The 16,422-nt window shown below is 44.1% G+C and overlaps 1 protein-coding gene across 7 annotated transcripts in view; it reads right to left on the reverse strand.

The window, feature by feature from the left end:
* The window catches only part of LOC130120586 (double-stranded RNA-specific editase 1-like), a 221,361-nt gene that overhangs the window by 38,400 nt on the left and 166,539 nt on the right, over nucleotides 1–16,422 (reverse strand). The window contains exon 1 of one of the 7 annotated variants that reach the window (XM_056289210.1): nucleotides 5,815–5,849. The exons of the other annotated variants lie outside the window; for them this stretch is intronic. The gene's annotated coding sequence lies outside the window, so the exon portion shown is untranslated. Of the gene's footprint in view, nucleotides 1–5,814; nucleotides 5,850–16,422 lie in introns of those variants that run through there. 7 annotated transcript variants of the gene reach the window in all.

Consider the following 16,422-nt stretch of genomic DNA (forward strand, 5'->3'; position numbering starts at 1 on the left):
TTTTGTTATGCCACAAAACAAACCCTTCAGCGAGTACTATCCCGAGCCTAATTTAGATATGAAACTACTCTCATGAAACTCAGCTCGCAAAATTTTCACAGAAAGATGCCACCAGCATCTTGTCACTGGAGAGTTGTCTGGATGGCTCCAAACAGTCACTGGAACGAATTCTGCCGACTCTCCCAGTTTCTTACTTGGCGAGTCTTTGCAGAGTGTGTGAATGACACCACCTCACGCCTGGGCCCGGAGGGGGGAATCTCTTCGCCACCCAGACTACATTAACTCCACATTAAAAAAGCACAAAAGCCTCCATGCTTCAAACCTCTAGCAGCCTGATGCGCTGCTGTGGTGACAGCAGCCAGGATGTGCCAGAGTAGCTCTGAAAGCCGAGCCCCCGCTTAGCTCCATCGCCTGTCACCAACAGACAAGAACAAAGAAATGAGTGAAGCATGCATCAGTGCACTAGCACTGCCTTCTGCATACCCCCCCCCCCCCATAGTGTTGTTCCCTCTATACTGATTTTGAAGAATTGTTGTGGTTGTGATGATTTTGACAGAACACCGAGACACATAGAGGGGCATCGACGTGAATGAGCTAAAGCCAAAAACATGGCTTGACTCTGTAACGCTCATGTTCTGAGATGTCTGGAGCTACTGGACACAAATATCTGTAGGTGGGTTGCTGTCTGTCAGGACACACACAGCTTTGCAGTCAACATGTGATGACTTTACTCTTTTTGAAATGTGGATGACATTGTAATACTGCTTTACCTGATTACAAAACAACAACGCAATATGACCACGGCGAGCATCGTTGGAAATCCTGCCTGGCTATGTGTTGTGACCGGTAACCTCCAAGGATTTCTGCAGTATATAACACAGGATCCTGGAGAAGCGCAAGAAAGGCTGACCTTAACAGATTCTGGCTTTTTCTTTTTGCCTTTCTTTCTCACGGGGGAAATGCAGTTTGATGAGCCAGTTATTCCTTTTCATCTCACTTGCACAATCTGTAATTCCAGTCTCGTTTTTGTCACGTTTACATGGGAAATAAATAAACCTAATGAAAGTGCATGCTGAAGAAGCATGTCTCCAATGATGGCAAATATCCTTGCACTCTACTTTCATTTCACGTACCTGTGTTGAAGTGTGGTTTGTATTGTGTGCAATGCTTTATTTTCCTTGAAATATGCCTGATGACACCGTATCGCTTGGGTGCACTATAATAGATGTGTCGACGCCTTTTGTTTAATATAAATTCCCAACCCTGGAAGATCTGACGAATTCATTAACAGTCTTCCACCAGCACTGGCGTTATAAAGAGGCCATTCAAATATCAACATTCTTCTTTTGTGAGATAACACTTACAAAGAAGGCTTAACCCTAACATATATCATGTCAGGATTATTACAGCGTATGCAGCAGGGCTGTGGGGATGCTGGAGCCTATCCCAGCAGTCATTGTCCAGCATCCCGGCGACCCTGAAAGCAGGATAAGCGGTTAGGATAATGGACGGAAGGATGGATGATCGCAAGCATAGCCTTATATTTAAAGATGCCTTCTGCCCAGTATGTAGAAGCGATTAAATACCACATTCAGGCAATTAACATTAGAGCAGAGACACAGATCTATAGGTAAGTGGATCAATAGACTGGTTGGTTAATAGATCGATAAGGAAAAGTTAATTGTTTTCAGAGAAGGAAGTCTTTTCAAGGCAAACAATAAGGACTGGCATGCCTGGCATTGCTAGCCTAAGGACAGCAGACTCACGTTATACAACCCCCCACCACCACCACCACCACCACCAACCTGGTGCACACGCATGCATACACGCACACACTCATTTATAGATGTACATTTCCCTCGTTTATTTTCCTCAAGTCTTCTCTGTAACTGTTTAAATGCTATGCTGTATAGGCTGAGTCTGCATTTCCTGATCTGCGGTATAATTTTGAGCCCCGCCAGTCCTATCATTTACCCCTTGTTCATGTTGGCTGGCATTTCAGATTGTTGATTTTATTACTAATCCATTTCTCTATGTCTGTTTGTGTAACAATATATGCGGAGTTATGTTACTGTTTATCTGCTGGAAAGTCTGGTGTGACTTGCTGTGCTTGCATTAACTTGTATGCAGAAACTGTGGTTATCCCTCGTCCTGGCTTGTCGATGTGATATTGATGTTTTTGAATTTAAATTGCTTATTTTGCTAAAGTTAAAATAACTGAGGTAAAAGTTAAAGTGCATAAGAAAAGTGCCATGCAAAACTTTAGCGAGATAAGGCAATAGCGACTGTGTGGCGCACGAGATAACAACGGACGTGATTGCACTGCAATAGAAAGTGTGTCGGATATTCATGTTCGTGTTGCAAAATTTTGTTCTAACGTTTTTAATGCTGAATAAAGTTTAAATGTCTTCAAATATCTTCAAATCGACTGTTTCATCCCTCTGTAATCATGGTCACCAAAGCCAAAAAAGGTTCGAAGCTGGCTTTTTGTAGTCTTATCATTAACATTTGACCGTAATAAAACCATCAAAGTATATATATATGTTTAAAGCAGTGAAGGGTATTTAGTATTTCTATAAACAATGATCGCACTCGGGATATTTCTCCCATCTCTCCCTGACATGGATCATTCTGTCTTCTCCACAGACGTACCGTACCCAATGAATGTCCCTTTGGATGAGAGCTTCAGCAAAACAACCAGAAATGGTAATGCTGAATGTATTTGACACACACCTCTCGCAGTTTGAATTCTGCTGGCGTGGAAAGAGGTTGACTGGCGTATGGGGGTGGGGGAGTCCAGTGGAGAGAGGAGGGAAAAATCTGCCTTTTATTGTGTTCCAGACTTTTAATATCTGACAGGTGCTCGTTCATCATCTTGGACCGCTGATGGTGAGAAAAAGGGAAAGCAAGGGGAAAGCCGAGGCAGAGTGTATCAATATGAATTTTTTATTTGATGGGTTTTTATGGGAGATTGCATTTCTGAGGGCTGGCAGAGCCAAAGTTGGGACTGAAGGAGGGAGTGAGGCGACGCTATAATGGAAGAACGCCCAGGTAAGAGATATTGGTGTGCCAACACATTATACCTTTGCGTATTCACTCACACACGCACACGCACATGATTTACCGAGATGGAAAAACCCCAACTTTTTCTAATGCAGCAAAGTGCACCGCAGGTCATGTGACAAGAAATAACCAATCAGCTCCACAGGACTTGCTTCACCCTTTCCGTCCAAGGACAAATCTTGCAGTAAAGCTACTGTCAGGGATTTATGGTGCTGGAAATACATTTATCTTTCACAGAAAGTTGAATCAGTTCATCTGGACACAACGTTTATTGAGAGAGACTCATTTCATCACTCATCTCAGTGACCTCTTCAGTCTCAGCTGAATGCAGGTGTCCCCACCCTTATAAACTACACAGTGGCATGACGACCGAAACCAATGATCATATGCAAATTACCGTGACCATTAACTAGAGTTTCAATGGCCATGCATACTATTCACAGAGGACTGGGGAGTGGTTGCAAATCACAGCAAGGTAAGATGACGACAGACTTTTGGTATAGATGGGTTGAAGTGAAGTGTTGAAATCTCCCAAAACGTTTGAGTCATTGAACTGTTCCCTGAAAATGTGTTTTGAACATAGTATTGTGCCCTCGATTTGTTACAAATCAATTATAACTCCTATTCCTGCTTTCAGGGTCGCGGGGATGCTGGAGCCTATCCCAGCAGTCATTGGGCGGCAGGCGGGGGGGGACACCCTGGACAGGTCGCCAGGCCATCACAGGGTCACATCCCCGCGACCCTGAGAGCAGGATAAGCAGTTTGGATAATGGATGGACGGATAACGTCTATTCCAAAATCTCCAAAAGATGAGCCGATGGTGCCATTAAATTATCACTATATGAGAAGAAGATACACATACACACGCGCGCACAAACACACTTCACTGAAAGAGCATTTGTTCACAACATGTAGGGTCCTATGCATGCACTATGCAACACACGAGTCCAAATGACATACACCTTGCTGCTGCTGTTTTTCTTAAAGCCAAACTCACTACAGGTTTTCTGTCAGTTATTCCTTCACCTGAAAACTGATCTTTCCCTTTGTCACTCTTCCTTTCCTCTTAAATTGTTGCTTTTCTACCTTTCTTGACTCACACACACACACACACACACACACACACACACACACACACACACACACACACACACACACACACACACACACACACACACACACACACAGACCCCCTCATCACTCTCTCTCTCTCTCTAACACATTTATAAAAACACAGTTATGGAGTTTCTCTCTTCTTTCTCTCCCTGTATTCTCTCACACACAGGTGCCCACTTGTTCTATTGGCTTTAGGTGTGGTCATAAATCACTGGGTTGATAGGCTATGAATCCCCTCAGCACAAGCCGAGGGTGTGTGTGTGTGGGGGGGCAAAATGGGGACCCTCAAGAGACCCACAGTCCTTCCAGCCAGCAGCCTCTGTACTTCAGAGCTGCTCTGTGTAACACTAGAACGACCAAGGCTGCCGTTTTGACGGTTTTGGCTTGTCAAAGTTTAATAACATGGTGAAAAAGCTACAGACCTGCCGCTCTCTGAACGCTCCTGAAATTGCATTAAAACGAGTTTTACATCAATTGCACACAAAAAAAAAGTTAGGATAAGATTTACCTAAAACCACCATGAGCGGTCAAAAAGACGGCTCGTAATTTGTGCGTGATCGTGCGCATCATGTCACTATTTATGACGTGTTTTGGTCGCATCATTTCCTTCGTGAAGTTCATTTCTCTGTCCTAGAAACACACTAGCGTTCTCCCGTGCAGTGAAATAGTCTAAATTTGATTTTTCATTATTGCCAATATGTCTGGTTACAGACGCCGTTTCAGACGCACCATGACTACGTTGCAGTATTTACAGATGCTGGACAATGGCCATTTTAAATTGTTTGAAAAAAATAGTATTAAAGTTGTTAAAATTTTAATTTTGGTGTCAGTCGTTTCTTAACAGACATACTAACATATGCAATGCATTAATATCTCAATAATATCTCGGTTGGGGTTTTATCTTGACAGAATATAGAGTTTATAAACCGGCCGTCATTTTGACCGCCCATGGTCATTTTAGGTAGGAGTGAAATCCCGGTCGTTCTAGTGTTTAAGACATGAAATATGAGAGCCACCACTCACTCTTCCCTCCTGTCTAGTCTTCCCTGTCGTTTGACGCTCAACTGCCCCAGATATTTGCACAAACCAGCACAAGGGACTAAGCAGCAGTGTCACACCTGCCCTACAGGTAAAAACATCCGCTCCCAAACAAACTGGTGACAAACTGCATCTGTGCATACTTCTTATGGCGTGTTTTTAACCTCCTACAGAACCAGGGGAGTGGGGTTTGACACAAAGTACAATGAAATCATGGCCATAAAATTTGGACTACCACAGGGGGGCGTTTGACAGCTATTTTATGATTCTTCTCAGTGATCACGGCTGAAATGATGCTACCAAAACTGCTGCGACACACTCCTAAGCCCTGCTCACCCGGCACTCCAAACAGGTTAAAACAAACAGACATCTCAACCACGACTGTGCGACAGCGGGTTTCCAGAGCTTAAGGTTACATCCCTCGTTGTGACTCCAGGGATCTGTTTCAAGCTCCAAATTATTCCTCGTGCATCCATCATCAACAGATTGTAAATACAACACACTGCTGTCAATGCAAAAGTTATGTAGATCAACACACCTTCACCTTGTGTTTGATACCACATATGAGACACTGGCGAAGAAACAAATTACACCTACTTATTTTAACAGTGCTCTGTTGGTAGTTACTTCATCGATGTCGGCACCTCGGCTGCTCTTGGTTCAGTACAAATGTAATGGAAAGTAGAGAGAGAGGCATCTCTGATAGATCTTAGCCACACAAATGACATAAACAGTGGAGAAAGATTTACCAATTACTGAACCTCATCAAAGTATTTGCAATTACCAGTCACAATCCAAAATCGGATTCTCTTTCCATCTGCCCAGTTTTCCAGTGACTCGCCCACTGTATCGCGGGTTTAATACGACCCACGATTTGCTTGTTTGGTGAGCCCCGTATGTTAGAAATGTAGATTTGGATGTATATAATGTTAATGAAAGTACTACTAATACTAATGAACTATGTGCATGAGTGTTAGTATGACAGGCTTACAACGGCAATGGCAATTCTATACTAACGTATGTATGAGGTGGTAAGACTAGTGAACAAAAACAGAGCTAGTGTGATAAAATTTATAAATCCAATGACACGTGAGCTAGTCGTCATTACATACTACGGAGTATGAATTGGGATTTAAAAAAAAAATATTTTGATAGACTTTATTAATCCCCGTGGGGAAATTCCTCACTGCATTTAATCCATCCTAGCTGTGTAGCTAGGAGCAGTGGGCAGCCGCCGTGCAGCGCCCGGGGACCAACTCCAGTTGGTCTTGCCATGCCTCGGTCAGGGGCACAGACAAGAGTACTGACCCTAACATGCATGTCTTTTTGATGGTGGGGGAAACTGGAGCACCGGGAGAAAACCCACCATAGACATGGGGAAAACATGCAAACTCCACACAGAGGACGACCTGGGATGACCCCCAAGGTTGGATAGACCCGGGGTTCGAATCCAGCACCTTTTTGCTGTGAGGCGACAGCGCTAACCACTGGGGCCACCGTGCCGCTTAACTCATTTTGCTGAATAACAAGCAAACATATCTAATATATATATGTTTTTTTTCTGTGATACCTGCGATACGTGGACCCTATACTACCAATCAGGGTGCATGCAAATGGTTATTCAGAGCGATGCCTTAGAAGAACCATTTCTGGTTCCAAAAGAAAACAAGGAATAAGGTTTTTTTTGTTGCACTTTTAGAGATCTGCATTGTGGTTTTCTTTATCTGCCCTTTTATATCTGCAGTTACAATTGAACAGTATATACGTTGGACGGTTTGGGTTATTTTTGCATTTATATCATCACTCATCATCAATTAACTAAGAATTAGAATAAAAAATATCTTACATATAATAAAAGGTTGTTTGTGGAACCAGAAATGGTTCCTCTATGGCTTCACCCCATGCGCCGATTCTGAATTAAAGACAATAATTCAACCAAAAACATTAAACTGTAAACACTGAAACATGACTGGAGCATGGACTGTATGCACGTAGCTTTGATAGTGAAGTCTGAATTCAGTTAAAAAGATGTTTCCCTTGTTCATCCATTTGTTCACTGTTTCTGCGAGAAGTTATATTCATATATTTACGCACATTTATTCATTTTTAATGGATTCAGGTGGGCCAGAATGACAGTCAGACTCCTGGGAGATGTGCAGGCCTGTGTGTGTGCCTGAAATAGACATGGCTGGCAATAAAACGTTGCTTAATAAACCACTATGGGAGCGCTAACTGACATGCAGGTTCTCCATCTCCATTTCATTTACGACTACAACCTAACCGCAACACGCGTCATTACGATCCCCCCATCCCCCGGCAGACAAACAGGGAGGAGAATATGTCAGCGGGACGGAGGGGAAACAGGGCCGGCGGTAATGGAGGCAAACGAAACAGAGAGAATCTGAGAAGATGAAAAACAGAATGAACGAGGCCAAGTATCTGAAATTAGAGATGGAGGATGAAGAAGGAGGAAGTATGGGGGGGGTGGACAGGAGAGGGAAGGGAGTGCAGAGGAGAGGGGGAGGCAGAACAAAGACAGATGGCCAGGGGAAATGGCCGGTGTAGGAGAGAAGGTCCATCAGCGGCCCTAATACAGACTGATAGACCCTCCACACAGAGCCACCATTTCTATTTTATTCCTCCCTCCACCTCAAAAACGACGTTTCAAGCCCAATATCCAAGCCTACGGTACCTCACACATCGGTATGGGCAACTGCAGGGTCCAGATGTTGAATACGAATATGAAACTGATGAAACAGAGAGAAATACGGAGGTAGACACAGACAGACAGACAGACAGACAGAAGCAAGAACTGAGCACAGTTTAGACAGGGGTGTCGATGCCTCAGACAGTTATTCATTTTTTCATTCATTTTTTTTAATACATTTTTCTAATTAACAGTGGGTGATATTTTCTTTCAGACTGCCAGCTACTGCAACTGCAGCGCCCCCTTGAGTATGTAAGGCGAACTCAGGTTTTGGATTTAAATCCATCCCAGGACCTTTCCTTATGTCTCTCTCTCTCTCCCACCATTCCTGTCCCCCCTCACTTTCCTCTCTTATAGAATGAAGAAAGCATGCAGACAGAAGGGGAGAGATAAAGGGTGGGGCATGAGGATCAATGCTCTCCCTCCAGGTTGCTGATTGGATAAGTGAGGGTCACTGCCGCCATTCTACTATCCTATTACTTTCCCCAATCAAGCGTTGGCAGTGCAGTGATTACATTCAGGAAGCAAGAGAGGCAGAGGAAGCATTTTAATAGAAACGGGATTTAAAAAAATAAAATAAGTCAGCCCCCCCCCCAACCACCACCACCACACACACACACACACACACACAAACACACACTTCTAGCTGTGCTGGACCCTTCTAGCTGTGCTGGACCCTAGGCAATGGTTCAGGTAATGCAGCCTAATGGAGTACATGCGAGGGCTCGCTGGGGGCCTAATGGAGACGGGTCCTGGCAGCGTGAGGGGGCTGGCTGTCGTTTTGCCTGATTAAAACTGATGGACCACGGTGATTGGGCGCAGTGTATGGTCACCCAACATGGCCTTCCCTGGTTTCATCAAACACACACTCTCTCTCTCTCCCACACACACACACACACAGAAGTCCATTATTCATTTTGGCCCTTCTAATGACCAGTGAATTAAGCTGCCAGAAGCGATTTGCCTTCCGAGGCCAATTGCCCACCCTCCACACTTTCCTCCACTCTCTGTGCTAAAGAGTGGCCCTTTGGACACTGACAGCGAATCATCCTCCCCCTCCATCAGCTCTGCAGTGAAGGTAATCGGAGGAGCGTCATCACTGATGAGATTTCCCATATAGTGAGAATACTAAAAGGGCTACAGACGTCATGTTTATAACTGTCACGTCTCTCTCTTTTTTTAGTTGGAAGAGTGGATAAACATGAAAATAAAAAAAATAAAATAAATATGTGAAAACCGTATTGTACAAACTCACTATATGCAGTCAGTCCTTCACTGTGCCTTAATGACTGGCTGTTAGTCATCATACACTGATTTACAAACTCAATTTAACCACTGACACATTTCCTCCATTAGTACTTTCAAGCCTCAACATCTTTGTTTTGCAGTTAATACGTTAAAATTTTTGCTGTTGTTGTCGTCATTGTTTAGCATTTGTAATTTTGATCTTGTCTACTTAAGAGAGGGAGGCCAAAGCAGAGACACTATGACTACGCCGAACCCCCTTCATGAGATCGGGCCCTTATGTGACTTTGTTGTTTAGTATTTGTTGTGCTCAGAAAGCATCACTCACGATGATTCAGTTTTATTGTTAGTCATATATTGTGGCACAAATCCATTTAACATCTACATCTGAATGACGCACCAAATTTGTTACAACCTGTAAAACTATGCGATTCACAATGAATTCCTAATTAATTTGCACGCAGTAAAAGCTAATGGTTAAGTGATGGAGGCCAAAACTGTCCAGCATTGGAATCACTGCGTACAGCAATAAAATGAGCAGTTAAATGAGCAGAAAACTTTTTTTTTCTGGACCCCCCCTCCTCAATTGCATCCGGGCAATTACCACTCTTCCGAGCCGCCCCGGTCGCTGCTCCACCCCCTCTGCTGAGCTGGGGAGGGCTGCAGACTACCACGTGCCTCCTCTGATACATGCGGAGTCACCAGCCGCTTCTTTTCACCTGACAGTGAGGAGTTTCACCAGGGGGATGTAGCGCGTGGGAGGATCATGCTATTCCCCCCAGGTCTCCCTCACCCCAGAACAGGTGCCCCGACCAACCAGAAGAGGAGCTAGAGCAGCGACCAGGACACATACCCATACCTGCCTTCCCACCCACAGACACGGCCAATTGTGTCGGTAGGGACACCCGAGCAAGCCGGAGGTAACATTGGGATTCGAACCGGCAGTCCCCATGTTGATAGGCAATGGAATAGACTGCTATGCTACCTGGATGCCCAGATATGAGAAAACCTTGAGCATGTCTAACGAGTTACCTCCTGTTTCACAGATTATCAACATGTTATCAGTGTTTGTTTGCTGCTATAGGAAGGGTTCGTTTATTTAATTAGGTGCTCCTCTTTCGTGCTTCTCGGTGTTGTCTGGAGTCTATCAGACACAACAGACCCACCTCATCTCTGCCAGTGATGTAAGTTACATCTAGATAAATTCAAATATCAAAACATAATTTGAAAAACTGTGCAGCGTACGGTATCTAGTGAACATAAATGATCTAAACAAAATGAACCTGAGAACTCTACAGGATGACCCAGATAGGTTGCAGAACGAATAACTGGCACCACTGGGGATAGTGTTGTTTTTTTTAAAACTACTTTATTAATCCCCATGGGGCAATTCTTTCTCTGCATTTAACCCATCCTAGCTGTGTAGCTAGGAGCAGTGGGCAGCTGCTGTGCAGCACCAACTCCAGTTCGTCTTGCCATGCCTCGGTCAGAGGCACAGACAGGAATATTAACCCTAACATGAATGTCTTTTTGATGGTGGGGGAAACCGGAGCACCTGGAGAAAACCCACCACATACACGGGGAGAACATGCAAACACCACACAGAGGACGACCTGGGATGACCCCTAAGGTTGGACAACCCCAGGGTTCGAACCCAGGACCTTCTTGCTGTGAGGCGACAGCGCTAACCACTGGGCCACAATGCCGCCCGTATTTTAGACTACATTTCACCACTACTTTGCCTACTTTCCCTTTTGGCAACATGTGTGATACAGTGTATGCATAAGTAATGAAGTGTGTGACTATATATATATATATATATATATTTTTTTTTTTTTTTGTCTATGCACAAACACATACACTTTAGAAATAAAACATGATGATGTCAAGGTCCTATAGTGGGATTCAAGAGTCGGGCCTTTCCTGTGTTGGTGCAGTATGGAGGAGCCAAAGAGGAGAGAGAGTTACATCCTCTTTCATACATGCCTTGGCCTGAGCAGTGACGAATAGTAACCGCCTTCTTCTATAGATTACTTGGGTGCACATAGCAGATTTAATAATAATAAAACTGCTCTACTTTTGCTTTCTTCCATCTCTTCAAGGTTGTTGGGTGGCTGCCTCTCTCCTTTTCACAAGGAGCTGTAAAATCCATCTGACAGCTCTGATTTATGACACAGTGCAGGGCAGCAAGTGCCTGTGGGGGCTCTGTGTGTGTGTGTGTGTGTGTGTGTGTGTGTGTGTGTGTGTGTGTTTGTGTCCAGTTCACAAAGGGCCGCCACCAGAGGAACAGTATCAATGCTGCAATGTTCAGTCAGTATTTGGAGCACACTGTGAGACATATACACAAACCAATGTGCACACACCAGTGACTGGATATGCTGACACCTGCCTCTTATCTCACTCTCACACACAGACACACACACACACTGAAGTGCATGTAGCTACTGAGCTGAAGGTCCTCTACATTTGATCTGAGCCCCCCTAAATTTCTAAGACCACTTTACAAAATCTGTGAAATGAAGTCCCTCAGTTTTGGTGCTCTCTCGTCTCCTGTAATGCACCGAGGCAGGACTGACAACAGTGGCAGCAACAATCAATAACCTTCTGGTTCTCCTCTCCGCGGTTGTTTTGAGTCTTGTGCTCGCCCACCGCCTTCAGCACGTGCGACTGTGTGCAGCGGCGTGCTGAACAGCAAATTGAACAGCTAGCTTAAACCAACTGACTTAGTAATTGAATAGGCAGCTCAGCAGACACGCTTCTGCACTGATCGCACCTCAAAATGATTTGCCTTTTCTTGCATCTGCCCCGGACCCATACCTTTGTAGGAGCTAGAAACGTGTAGGCCTGAAGGTAAACCAGCTACACCGAACAAAAATATAAACGCAACACTTCTGTTTTTGCTCCAATTTTTCACGAGTTGAAATCAAAGATCTAAAACTTTTTCTATGTACACAAAATGCCTATTTCTCTCACATTTTGTTCACAAATGTGTTTAAATCTGTGTTAGTGAGCGCTTCTCCTTTGCCGAGATAATCCATCCACCTGACAGGTGTGGCATATCAAGATGCTGATTAGACAGCATGAGTACTGCACAGGTGTGCCTTAGGCTGCTCACGATAAAAGGCCACTCTAAAATGTGCCGTTTTACCATACAGCACAACGCCACAGATGTCCCAAGTTTTGAGGGAGTGTGCAAATGGCATGCTGACTGCAGGAATGTCCACCAGAGCTGTTGCCCATGAATTGAATGTTCATTTCTCTACCATAAGCCGTCTCCAAAGTTGTTTCCAAGAATTTGGCAGTACAGCCAACCGGCCACACAACCGCAGACCACGTGTAACCACATCAGCCCAGGACTTCCACATCCGGCATCTTCACCTGCAAGATCGTCTGAGACCAGCCACCTGGACAGCTGATGCAACAATTGGTTTGCATAATCAAAAAATGTTCTGCACAAACTGTCAGAAACCGTCTCAGGGAAGCTCATCTGCATACTCGTCATCCTCACCGCGGTCTTGACCTGACTGCAGTTCGTCGTCGTAACTGACTTGAGTGGGCAAATGCTCACCTTCGATGGCGTCTGGCACTTTGGAGATGTGCTCTCTTCACGGATGAATCCCGGTTTTCACCGTACCGGGCAGATGGCAGACAGCGTGTATGGCGTCATGTGGGTGAGTGGTTCACTGATGTCAATGTTGTGAATAGAGTGGCCCATGGTGGCAGTGGGGTTATGGGTTACACTTTATTTTAGGGGGTCGGAAATTACCTAGTAATAAGGTGGTAATTATCACGTAATTTCTCAGAAATAAGGTTGAAATTACCTTGTAATTTGGGTTAGGGTTAGCTGGAAAATTACCTGTAAAAACTACCATCTTATTACTAGGAAATTACAAGGTAATTTCAACCTAAGAAATGATGTGATAATTACCACCTTTATTACTAGGTAATTTCCGACCCCCTAAAATAAAGTGTTACCAGGATATGGTATGGGCAGGCATATGCTACGGACAATGAACACAGGTGCATTTTATTGATGGCATTTTGAATGCACAGAGATACCGTGACGAGATCCTTCATCCACCACCATCACCTCATGTTGCAGTATGACAACGCACGGCCCCATGTTGCAAGGATCTGTACACAATTCCTGAAAGCTGAAAACATCCCAGTCTTGCATGGCCTAAATACTTACCAGACATGTCGCCCGTTCAGCATGTTTGGGATGCTCTGGATCGGCGTATACGACACAGCGTGTTCCAGTTCCTGCCAATATCCAGCAACTTCGCACAGCCATTGAAGAGGAGTGGCCCAACATTCCACAGGCCACAATCAACAACCTGATCAACTCTATGCGAAGGAGATGTGTTGCACTGCGTGAGGCAAATGGTGGTCATACCAGATACTGACTGGTTTTCTGATACCCCCCCCCCCGCATATCTGTGAAATCCATAGTTCAGTGCCTAATAAATGTCTCTTTTCAAGATAAAACTGCACATTTTAGAGTGGTCTTTTATTGTGAGCAGCCTAAGGCACACCTGTGCAGTAATCCTGCTGTTTAATCAGCATCCTGATATGCCACACCAGTCAGGTGGGTGGATTATCTCGGCAAAGGAGAAGTGCTCACTAACAAAGATTTAAGCAAATTGGTGAACAAAATTTGAGAGAAATAGGCCTTTTGTGTACATGAAGTCTTAGATCTTTGATTTCAGCTCATGAAAAATTGGAGCAAAAACAAGTGTTGCATATATTTTTGCTCAGTATGTATAGTTTTGTTACATTTATAAAAGGATGTTGAAACAAGTTCACCCCAGTCACGATACTCCTTTACATTTGTTATAGGAATGAAACTGGTACACCTAATTCTTCGGTGCAGGCAATTAAAAAAAAAAAAAAAACATGGGCAAGGCTATACTTCATCAAATTTAAGAAATGTAAGAAACGTTATGTGACAGCACGGCTTGCAAACACTAATGACCATCTTTACAGGTGCTCATTATTCTGGCTGTACTGGTCTCGGAGGATCTGAGCAATAACCCAACTATCCAGTCAGCAATCAATCATTTCAGGAGGCGGAGTGAAGTTTATGATGTTTACTTGCCAAAAGGTGAAACTGAAATATACAAACACAATATAACACCGCAGTTACAAAATTGAAGGTGCTACAAAGTACGTACACAAAATGAACACATAAGAAATATCAAAAGTACAAATAAGAGAGCCTCAGTGCATGAAATAAGAGCTGTACAATGTAATGGCTGTACAATGTAATGGCTTACATTTTTACAATGCGGCGCCCCCCCCCCCCAAAAAAAAAGACTAGATCAATACCTAGTATATGGCTGGACTGAGTATGGTCAATGATCAAAATTGTGGCAAATTTGTTACAGGGACAGTCAGTGGTAGTGTCTATAATGTGAATTCGTGGCTATTAAATGTTCATCTGCGATTTTCCAGTAGTCACAGTAATATTTGTTGTTAACTATGTTTGAGTAAACCGCCACTGGGGTGGTTTGCAGCTCAGTGTGAAATGGCTGAGATGAGAGTCAGCATCTCCAAGTCTGAGGCCATGGTTCTCTACCGGAAAATGGTGGATTGCTTCCTCCGGGGTTGGGGATGAGTTGTTCCCTCAAGTGAAGAAGTTCAAGTATCTCGGGGTCTTGTTCATAAGTGAGGGTAGGATGGAAAGAGAGATTGACAGGGGAATTGGTGCAGCATCAGCAATAATGCGGACGTTGTACCGGACTGTTGTGGTGAAGAGGGAGCTGAGCCGGAAGGCAAAGCTCTCAATTTACCAGTCAATCTTCGTTCCAACCGTCACCTATGGTCATGAGCTTTGGGTAGTGACCGAAAGGGTGAGATCGCAGATACAAGCGGCTGAAATGAGTTTCCTCCGTAGGGTGTTTGGGCTCAGCCTTAGCGATATTAGAGCCGCTGCTCCTTCGCGTCGAAAGGAGCCAGCTGATGTGGTTCGGGCATCTGATTAGAATGCCTCCTGAGCACCTTCCTTTGGAGGTTTACCGGGCACAGCCAACTGGGAGGAGACCCCAGGGTAGACCCAGAACCTGCTGGTGGGACTACATGTCCAATCTGGCCTGGGAACGCCTTGGGAATCCCCCAGGAGGAGCTGGAGGGTGTTGCTGGGGAGAGGGACAGCTGGAGTGCTGTACTTAACTTGCTGCCACCGCGACCCAATCCCGGAGAAGCGACTGAAGATGAATGAATGAATGAATAGGTTTGAATAATAAATAAATAAAGGTTATAAATGTAGTTAAATGTAGTTGCAAGAACAATACTTCCCATTCATATTGGATTTGGAAGAGAATTTAATTTAATTGTTAAGTATACCTGTTCTGTTAACTCCCTTTCCTCTTTCATCAGTTTCTACCTGCAGCTCTGTCTCTCGATTTTCTAAGGCCCTGTTTACACCTGGCATTAACAGGTGTCTTGGGTGATCCGATCACAAGTGGACAGCTCTAAGTAGGTCAGTTCACACTTGGCACGAGAATGCGTCTCCATATGCATCTCGAGTGACTGCTTGTGATCAGATCTCACTTCCCTGCTCTATATAAAAATAAGCACATACACCATTTCCATTTGCAAAGACCAAATGCATAGTTTATGTAACCGGAGAGAAGCAGCAATGCACTTCCCGTGCAGTATATTGTTCAATTCAAATCAGACCTTATTAAGGACACAGCTCATGGGGGGTCCATAGCACAGTACAAAGAGGAAGAAGAAAATCAAAGGAAAAAATCCATGAATAAAACAAGGGATTCCACAATGATCAGACATTTGCATACATGTTGGGGCTTCTTCTTGTTGTTTCGTACTTTAATGATCATTTCAGACGGAGAGTGATTGACGTGCCTAATTAATTCCGTGAGAGGCAAGCGGGCAGATATGGAGGCACGGACAATCTGTCAGGCGGAGCGACAAGAAACTGTCATGGCTGTGTTCATCTCAGGCACACGCCCGGCCGCTGCCAGAGTTGAATTGTCTTGAACTTTTTTCTATGTGATGTGCAGTGCCACCCCACAAAATGGGCGAGACTGATCCTTGTTGTGTGATATATATATATATATATATATATATATATACACACACACACACACACACACATATAAATAAAAAATTGTTTTAGAAACAGTTTTATAACTCAACTAATATACTAAACTCACTAGTAAAGAGAACTGATTTGAAAGTTAGTAGTTATGTTATTTAGCGCTAGAGACTCTTTCTTTCAATATCAATCC

The sequence above is a fragment of the Lampris incognitus genome, chromosome 11, assembly GCF_029633865.1.
Source record: "Lampris incognitus isolate fLamInc1 chromosome 11, fLamInc1.hap2, whole genome shotgun sequence".
Classification (NCBI taxonomy): domain Eukaryota; kingdom Metazoa; phylum Chordata; class Actinopteri; order Lampriformes; family Lampridae; genus Lampris; species Lampris incognitus.